We start from the raw sequence: 10,846 nt of genomic DNA on the forward strand, positions 1-10,846 counted from the left end.
ACGACTGCACCGTATTGAGGGGAGGATGGATGGGGCCATGTATCGCGAGATCTTGGCCAACAACCTCCTTCCCTCAGTAAGAGCATTGAAGATGGGTCGTGGCTGGGTCATCCAGCATGACAATGACCCGAAACACACAGCCAGGGCAACTAAGGAGTGGCTCCGTAAGAAGCATCTCAAGGTCCTGGAGTGGCCTAGCCAGTCTCCAGACCTGAACCCAATAGAAAATCTTTGGAGGGAGCTGAAAGTCCGTATTGCCTAGCGACAGCCCCGAAACCTGAAGGATCTGGAGAAGGTCTGTATGGAGGAGTGGGCCAAAATCCCTGTAATTGCAAACAAAGGTTTCTGTACCAAATATTAAGTTCTGCTTTTCTGATGTATCAAATACTTATGTCATGCAATAAAATGCAAATTAATTACTTAAAAATCATACAATGTGATTTTCTGGATTTTTGTTTTAGATTCCGTCACTCACAGTTGAAGAGTACCTATGATAAAAATTACAGACTTCTACATGCTTTGCTTTTTTAAGTGGGAAAACCTGCAATATCGGCAGTGTATCAAATACTTGTTCTCCCCACTGTATATATATATATATATATATATATATATATATATATATATATATATATATACATATATATATATAATATTATTATTATTATTTTTTTTATTTTTTTTCAGAAAATGACCGATCGTTTCGCTAGATAAGACCCTCATTTTTCGACTGGGATCGTGTAGAGACTTTGAAGCTGCATTGAGACGGACATTTGAACCTTCAAACCTTTGGTTGCTATTGAAGTCCATTATGTGTAGAAAAATCCTGGAATGTTTTCCTCAAAAACCTTAATTTCTTTTTGACTGAAGAAAGAAAGACATGGATATCTTGGATGACATCGGGGTGAATAAATTATCAGCAAAAATGTTTTTGAAAGTGAACTAATCCTTTAAGTCAAACAGAACACTCAGGACATTACATCGACAATAACGGACAAAGGAACTGAGAAAACAGGGCTTATATAACAGGAACGTAATCAGGGTGAAACAGAACTGGTGTGAACTAATTATCTAATGATCAGGAACACAGGTAAACTAAAACAGATCAAGCAAAACCAAAACAGAATGAAACTCTTACAGTGGCTCCTCCCTTCCGGAAGGTGCATCCTCACATCCTGAGTCCACCTGAGGAGGAAGGGAGCTCTGGAGGAAAGTGTGGATCTGGTGATGGGCAGGGAAGAGAATGAGTTGGTGGAGATAGACACCTTGGTGGTAAGAGCCAGGGTGGAGCTTTGGCAGAATGCTCAGGCAGAACCCAGAGACCAACTGACGGAGGCGGAACCAGGGTGCATGGACTATCCGGTGGAGCAGAGTGGTCGATGGACCAGGGTGACATCCACGGCCTGGAAGTTCAAGGTGGAGCTGCTGGCTTGTGGGACTGAGGCGGAGACGGGGGCTCGGCAGACCGGGATGACGGCGGAGGTAGGGCTTTGAGATGGACTGAGCAGTGCACATAGACTCCGCTCCTGGCTTTGGGATGGACTGAGCAGTGCACATAGACTCCATGGCTCTGATGGTTGCCTGCTCTGGTTCTGGGACGAACACTGTGGCTGCCTCGGGATTGCAGGCCGTGATGGAGAGGCCGCCGTTCCGGAGCATCCAGCTAAAATAGCTCCTCTCGAGCTTTTATATTATTAAAAAATAAGACAATATATGATTTTTTTTTTTTTTTTGACTGCATTGTTTTATATTTCAAAATGTTTACTTTTTGATGTATGAATTATAACTATATAATTTATAAATATATAAACATTTAACTTTTAAAATAAAGGTTTTACAACAACATCACCATCTTCTGTTATATGTGGGCCTCCATGCTCATCTATTGTACAGTATATGATATTGGTGGAGGGTGGTGGGGGCCCACATCAATATTTTTTCTGGGGGCCCTGAATCCTCTAGCTACGGCCCTGGCGGGAACTAGGGGTGCTGAGGGTGCTGCAGCACCACCTGACGACAGCTGTTTCACTACATTGGCATTTAAGATGACATGACATTTTTCAACATGTTTTTTAAGAACTTTATAAAATTACTCTAAAGATTATTTTGTTTTTATATGTTGTTGAATATGTTTTTATGACTCTAAAATAAATAATATCAAAAGGCAAAAGCCGATCTCACATGGGGTGAGTGACGTGACACTGGTTGAGGACCAGCATCTCAGAACTCATTTGACACTCATTTAAAGGTGCAGTAGAATGGATTATTTTATTATTTTATAATGTTTCCTGGGGTGCCCTTATAATGTTAGTATGTTTTTTAGATCAAAATTTGTTATAATCTATCTATAAATTACAGAAACGTCTGTCTGTCTGTATGTCCGTCTGTCTGTCTGTCTGTCTGTCTGTGTGTGTGTTAACCACATATCTCTCGAACCGTTGGTCCGATGGATTTCAAACTTGACAGGTGTCTCGCTACGGGCACGAGTAAGTGCAGTGCCAAGTTTGACGTTGTTTGGATGAGAAATGCTAAAGATATCGTTAAATATATCATTTTTATAAGGTTGTGGTTTAAAAATAAACATTCTGACACTAGAGAGTTGTATCGGTCAAAGAAGCCCCAAGAAGGTTGTGGTTTAAAAATAAACATTCTGACAATCTGTCAGCTACACTGTTTACTTCTGAATATTATAGTTTGGTTCCAAAACGTGATAAATCCATTTTGATTAATTTGAGTAAAAATGTGTTTTCTTTACCAAGAAACCAACAATTACTAAAAACACACACAAAAACTGATTTTGCACGGGCACTTTGCACTGCTCCCTGAATCGAGGCGCTTATTCATTTGTGGATGTTAACTGAATCTGTAAGTCAGCTATGCTGTTTACTTCTGAATATTATATTTCATTCTGGTGCGCTTAACGTTGTCGCTACTGTGTAATAGTAGCCTATGCTATTCACCAACTACTAAACATATCCTATTCAGTGCGTTCACAGTCTCTTACACGGGCATCATTTGTAGTTGCCTATTCACAAACTGTTTCCTCAAGCGCAGCGTTTTCTCGGAGTTCACTGTGTGCTTTCTACCATGCACAAATAAAAATGTCACTGAACTTTTGCTGTGTAATTGTAACTATGAGCACTCAAACACACCAAACCAACAATTACTAAAAACACAATCAAAAACTAATTTTGCACGGGCATTTTGCACTAGCACTTAGAAGATGGTGGTATACATAAACACTCAGTGAGCTACACTGTTTACTTCTGAATATTATAGTTTATTCACAGCCATCATTTGTAGTAACCTAGCCTGCTCCCTGAATTCAATGCGTTCACAGTCTCTTTCACGGGCACCAAACCAACAATTACTAAAAAAAACACACACAAAAACTAATTTTGCACGGGCATTTTGCACTAGTTTAGAAATAAAAGGCATATTTCCTAGCCTGATTTCATCCTTTGATTTGAACACTCTGTTTGAAGGGGCGTGTCTGCTGTGAGACTTCAGTGTTGTTGCCCTCTGCTGTGATTGGCTGACATGCTTGCATATGAAATATCTGGCATTACATGTAGAGCTATCTGGAAAACTTTTACTATTACAGCTTTTATACGTTTTTACTATTACAGCTATCGGGATTAACGAATCATGAGAAGTTTTTTAAGTATTTAGATCTATTCCCATCACATAAAAGGTTGCAGTGATGAGCATTGAGCAGATGACAGCCTGTTGATCGCGTGAATGAAGATCTTATCACTGCAACGCGATTTACTGATGCATAAACAGTGTTGAACGACTTTGAGAGAAAGATTATGTGTCTGAACTTGAACAATTACACATCAGAAATTCACATAACCCACTGGTTCTTCAGAGGCTCGGATGAAGGAACTAAAAAAATATTTTTGTGTTCATTTGTACATCCAAACACTGAGCAACTGCCATCGTTCGCTCGTTTGCAAGCCACGATGTCTCTCGAGGAAAAAACAATATCGCGCTGGATCTAGATAACACAGTGTAAATTATCGTTAATAAAATCACTACTTACCGCTTGCGGGAATATAACGTTAGTTGAAATTGCCCCCTTGCGGCAGTGGCGGCTCCAGAGATTTTCTGTTGCAGGTGCTATGGGGATGCTCAACACTTAAGAGAAGGTGCTTTGAATTTTGGGGCGTTTCATTATGCGTACATGCCCACATTAACTATACTCGTTCTGCGACTATAAGTATATATATTTACTGTATATATATGTAAAAGTATTCAACGCAAGGGCTGTAGACAGGGACGCAACTACCCAGTGTCAGAGGGGTATGCAGCAACAATTTTGGCAATCATCAATCTGGTGCACTTTGAGAGTTAAAAATTAAAAGCTCCAACCCATATTCAGTGTGCAAATTAAACAAAGAAAAATTCAAACCTCTTTTAGTTGGTGTCAGTCTACATTACACTACTACATAATAATAGTTAATTAATCCCATTATAGTAATAGCCATATATTGTAAAACAAATGCACTGAAAAATAAAGGAAACTTTCATAATTAATTTTGTACTAATTTCTATTCTTGAAAGAGTATATTTCTATACTTTACAGATGTGATTGGGCCAGCCCAGTGTCAATCAAGAAAAGAACCAATGGGCCGCTGATCTACGTGTTTCATGGGGTGTAAGAAAAAAAAAACTAATGCTGACTTTTTTAACCAATGCATTACACCGGCACAAACCCATGCGCCGCCAATTAAGCAAAACAAAACGAATGGGCCGCCGATGTACGAGTTTTGTGGGCCGTTAAGACAAAAAAAAAGTATGAGATGTATCGGCCCAAAAAGCACGTCGGCCCACCGGGAATCTCCCGGTAGTCCCGATGGCCAGTAACCTACATGCCTGGACGTCACACTTTAAATCCTACCTGTTGCCTTTCACCATCCACTTACTTACAGTAGCTGCTGTCGCATCAATTGACATGCCATCTCCTTTTCCCTCTTTCTCTTTCTATTTTTAGTCCCCGACAGTTTTTTTGCTTTATCCATCTTTTTCGACGACAACTCACTACGTTACTCGTTCCTGCTCGCTCAGCGCTCACGGCGACCGCGCCCGCCCCCGCCAGCGCGTCCGCTCGCGATTTTTAAATTATTATTTAATTCCTATTTTTAACAACATGAAAAAGACTATTTAAACATGACATTAAAATATAAATATAAAAAAATTACAGACATTTCTTGGGGGTGCTGGGCAGGTGCTATGGCTATTATAGGGGGAGCTACAGCACCACCTAGCTCCCCCCTGGCGCCGCCACTGCCTTGCGGGAATATAACGTTAGTCGAAATTGCCCCCTTCGTCCGTTTGAGACGCCGAGAGAAGCCTGGGTGCTTGATATTGTTCCAGGTTAGAAAAACAGTCCGTGGTGAAATGGACAGAGCAACTAACAACTTCGAATTAAACTGTAGCGGTATCCGATTATAGATAGATTATAGATAGATCTGCCATTTTCCCTATGATCCTCCTCCTGCTTGTTTCTTCACCTGCAGAACTTCTGATGATTCGGCTGCGCAGTTCCGCCTGGCATTGAACATGGGCTGGCATATGCAAATTTTTGGAGGCGTACATATTAATGATCCCAACTGTTGCGTCACAGTCGGTGTTATGTGGAGATTCGCCTGTTTTTCAGGAGATCCAATCGTTCTGCTGGTACTCTTATTTTGATGCATAAATTTAGAGGAGATATTTTAAAAACTTTTTCATCTGATGAGGGTAGATGGATCATTCTAGTATGCAAGACCGAAAATGTGATTTTCATCTTGTGTAATGTTTATGGGCACAACTCTAGAAATGCTAATGCATCTATGCTTAAAGAATTGGGAGCTAAGCTTATAAGTATACAAAGTTGTTTTCTAAATTCTTATTTAATTATAGCTGGAGATTTTAATGAAACCCCTGACAATGCACAAGATAGATTTCCTATAAGAACTACCTCTAATTCACATGATAATATTATTTTATGGTTGTGTGAAAATCTTTCAGTGGTAGATGCTTGGCGTTTCTTTAACAGTAGTTGTAGAGGCTTTACTTGGTCCAACAAATCTGGTTCACTTAAAGCTAGAATAGATCTTTTTCTTATTTCTCATGCTATTTTGAAAGATGTCCATACTGTTAATCATCAATTTGCCCCGTTTACTGATCACATGTTAATTTCTTTGAATCTTGCACAAAATAGTAAGTTAAATAGAACAAGGGGTTACTGGAAATTGAATAGTTGTCTTTTGGAAGACGCCAATTTTAATGATAGTGTAATTCAGCTGGCTAATTCTATGTTTAGTAATACTGGAAACGACCCTGGCTCTAGCTGGGAGTTTTTTAAATATAGAGTTAGAGTCCTTGCTGTCAATAGAAGTAAGCAAATTAAAAGAGAAAAGAACATTAAAGAATTAGAACTTATTAATAGATTAAGTGTGTTAATGCAGAAGGAAAATCCCAGTAAAGAGGATGAGGTAGAAATGAGCACATGTCATTTGCAAATTGAAAATATGTACACAGAGATTGTTAAAGGTGCTTTTATACGCTCTAGAGCAAAATGGATTGAGAAGGGCGAAAGAAACACCAATTACTTTTTTGCTCTTGAAAAACGAAATCGTAAAAAGACATCTCTCTCTGCCTTAAATATTAATAGTGTTTTATGTACAGATCCAGGAATGATTTCAACCTTTGTATATTCCTTTTACAAAAATTTGTATACTTCTCAGTTTTCTCAAGAAAAATCGGACGATTTTCTTTTAAGTATTCATGATAAGATTTCAGGTATTAATGATGACTTTAAGCAACTTTGTGATTCTGATATCTCTATAGTTGAAATGGAGGATGCACTGAAATCTATGAAGAGGGGGAAGTCTCCAGGTACTGATGGCTTATCTGTTGAATTTTATTTACATTTTTGGGACATTTTAAAGCAACCTTTACATAATTTGTTTAAAGACTGTATTAAAAAAGGAGAGATGACTTCCTCAATGAAGCAGGGTCTTATTTCTTTGATCCCCAAAACTGATAAAGACCCACTTTTAATTGAAAACTGGAGACCTATATCACTGTTAAATGTTGATTATAAATTACTTGCTTTAATTTTGGCGGTTCGTTTAAAATCTGGCCTTAATAGTATAATTGGCGAAACACAAAATGGATTTATGAAAAATAGGCACATTAGCTCCAACATTAGATTAGTTCTTGATCTTATTGATTATTCAGAGAATATTGATTCAGAAGCTATTATAATGTTTTTAGATTTTTATAAAGCTTTTGACTCTTTAGAACACCAATTTCTGCTTAAATCTCTTAGCCTTTTTGGTTTCGGATCTACTTTTATCAACATGGTGAGCATGCTTTATAATGACATTAACTCTTCAGTTTTGGTTGGCCTTCAAACCACTAAACGCTTTAATTGTGATAGAGGAGTGCGTCAAGGTTGCCCTATTTCTCCATTTCTTTTTCTGCTAGCTGTTGAATTGTTATCAATCGTTATTTTACAAAATCCCAGTTTAGAAGGTATCTCTATATTTAGTAAAGAATTTAAAATATCTCAACTAGCTGATGATACAACTATATTTCTTAAAAACCAAAGTCAAATTCCCTTGTGTATCAATATTATTAATTCTTTCTCTGAAGCTTCAGGCTTATACTTAAACGAATCAAAATGTGAATTATTCTGTCTTTATGACACTCAACAATCAATGTTGCACAATATACCTGTTAAAGTTTGTATCAAGTACCTGGGGATTTTCCTTACTAAGGATAGATTGCTCCGCCAACAACTTAACTTTTCACCTAAAATAAAGAAAACAAGAACCATCTTTAATCTTTGGCTACAACGTGATCTCTCAATCTATGGGAGAGTACTTATTTCTAAGGCAGAGGGTTTGTCTCGTTGTGTTTATCCTTCTTTATCTTTATTTGTTAGTGACAAAATCTGTGATGATATTAACAAAATCTTATTAAATTTTATTTGGAAGAACAGATCTCATAAAGTTAGGAAATCTGTTTTGTCTAATAGACGTTCTGAGGGTGGATTGGAAGTTTTAAACTTTAAAGAATTAGTCAGCTCTTTCAGAATTAGTTGGTTAAAAAAATGTCTTTGTAGCAATGGCTCAATTTGGTACTATATACCCAATGCCATTTTTAGTAGATTAGGCAGTTTAGAGTTTCTTTTAAAATGTAATTTCAATCCTTCTAAATTACCTATTTCTCTCTCCAAATTTCACCAACAAGTTTTACTTGCTTGGAAATTGTGTTATGTGCACAATTTTTCTCCCCATAAAGAAATTCTGTGGAATAATTTGAACATTTTAATCCGAAACAAATCAGTTTTTATGGCTAAGTGGTATGATAGAGGTATTGTTTTTGTTTTGGATTTATTTAAAAATGATGGCAGTATATTAGAATATGAAGAATTTATGACTTTGTATAATTTTCCTCTGCCTGCTAGAACTTTCAATTCTGTCATCAAAGCTTTGTCTCCAAGTTATGTGCATTTATTTAAAACACACCTTTTCTTTAATGAGAGAAAAACTATTTTGCCCAAACTTTTATTGGATGGAGTTAGCATTCTTGATAAAAAATGTAATAGTAAACTGATAAAGTTATTGTTACATTACACTGTTTACACATCCCCTCGATGTAAATTTTTCTGGAATAATTTTTTTGACTGTATTCACTGGAAGAAAGCGTGGTTACTCCCTGAGAAATATTGTATGTCCAATAAAATAAGAGAGGTACACTTTAAGATTCTTCATAATGTTTACCCAACTAACTCACAAATTTCCTCTTTTGTTGATATCTCTGACCTTTGTGTATTTTGTAAAGTTGAGAAAGAAACTTTGCTTCATTTATTCTACCACTGTAACCAGGTTAAGCCTCTTTGGCAAAGCTTGGGTCTCTATCTTTCTCATTTTGTCAATTGTGATTTAAACTTTTCATTGAAGGATATATTCCTTTATTTTTCTGGGAGTGACTGTGCTATTGATAGTGTTGTTAATTTCTTTGTGTTGCATTGTAAATTTTTTATTCACAAAAACAAATTTCTCAAGACTTTGCCTAGACTTGAGGCCTTTATTGCTGAGATTTCCCTTATTGTTAAATCTCTTAAACTCATTGACAATAGTAAGAACAAGAAGTTTCTTAACTACTATGAACAGTTTTTTCTTATTTGAGGAGGCAGTTATTTATTCTTTTTATTTTTTATTTTATTTTTATTATTATTTTTGTTCATGTTTTCAATGCAGTGCTGTATATTGTATTTCTTCGTTAAAAGAATATCAATAAAAAAATAAAAAAAATAAAAATAAAAAAAAAATAAAAAATAAAAAAAAAGCCTGTTTTTCAGGGGTGTTTTTCAAAAACGAGATTTAAATAAGAAAGAGAAAACTATGGTGTTTGAGACTCACTGTATGTCATGTCCATGTACTGAACTCTTGTTATTTAACTATGCCAAGATAAATTCAATTTCACATTCTAGGGCACCTTTAATGCATGTTCACTCTGATTTACAGTGAATTTAGAACAGCTAAGGGAGCGGAGCGCCTTTTATAAAACGGTTACTACATAAAAATATTCATTCTAATATTTATTTCATTCATAAAATAAACACCAACAACAAAAAATATAACGTTATAACACATGTATTCCTCCGCCAAGCAATGTAGTTCCAAAGAGGTTGCCAAGCAACACATGCAACAAAGAATCACGGCAGTTGCGCAGTACTATACTAATACTAATGTATTGCGGTCACAGGTGTATGTTTGTTGAGTAATTTACAACGGCTTTGAACGCGGCTCAACCAATCAGAATCAAGGACCAGAACTATCCATTTTATAATTAAATATAGATTTTTCCATTCCACGCTGCTACTTTTCCATTGTTTTTCAGTGTGAACGCACTAGCCATGTTAAAGTGTTGCGCTCGCGTCTCGCGCATGACACAGCGTTCTCAAAATGCAGCACTCAAGTTAAAATAAGTTAAACTAAAACACACCTCGAGACCTTACGTTTTTCCCCCGTTCCACTGCCCTCGTTTAGCGTCTTGCGTTTTCGCTTTGAAAGATTATGTATTCTGTGTGAACTGGTGTCATGCCAAATTTAGTCTCCCTGCCAAATTATTACCCCTCGTTGAAGTCAGTACCTGATTGCCTAATCCTTACCCCACCCCTAGTCCTAACCCCTCCCCCACAACTATTCCTAAACCTACCAATACTAGGGGGTATTAATTTGGTGGGGGTCAGAATTTGGCACTAGCTCCTGAGCGTGTATCATAAGGTAAGATGCAGATTTTTGTGCTGTGTTTTTAAAATTGATCATGAGTTCTGAGCATTCTCACATAACTGTCCTCATTCATGTTCATCTTTTTGTTTAGGCTGTTTAATATTAGGATTTTGTTTAAAATGCTCTACCACCACCACCCTGCAATAGCAAGCCCCGCCCCATTAATCCCGCCCCCAGCACCCTCCTGATAAAATATATAACAGGAACGTAATCAGGGTGAAACAGAAACATGCAAACTGAAACAGAGCAAACAAAACCAAAACAGAATAAAACTGTTACATAAGTAATATTTATTTAAATTGTAAAGTATTTATACATGATGGTAGTATGTTGTACCACCTTTCAAACTAATTTTAAACTAACTAATTAAACTAACTAACTAACTAACTAACTAATAAAAAAAAACATAAAAATAAAGTAATTAAAACACCCTTTAAAAACAATTTTACAAAATAAACAAACAATATAAAGATAATACATATCTTTAATAAATAATACGTCAAAGATAATATTCAGGTTTAAAAGATTTAATTTACTATGATAAAATCTTACAA

This window comes from Squalius cephalus, assembly GCF_949319135.1.
Source record: "Squalius cephalus genome assembly, chromosome: 6".
Lineage (NCBI taxonomy): Eukaryota > Metazoa > Chordata > Actinopteri > Cypriniformes > Leuciscidae > Squalius > Squalius cephalus.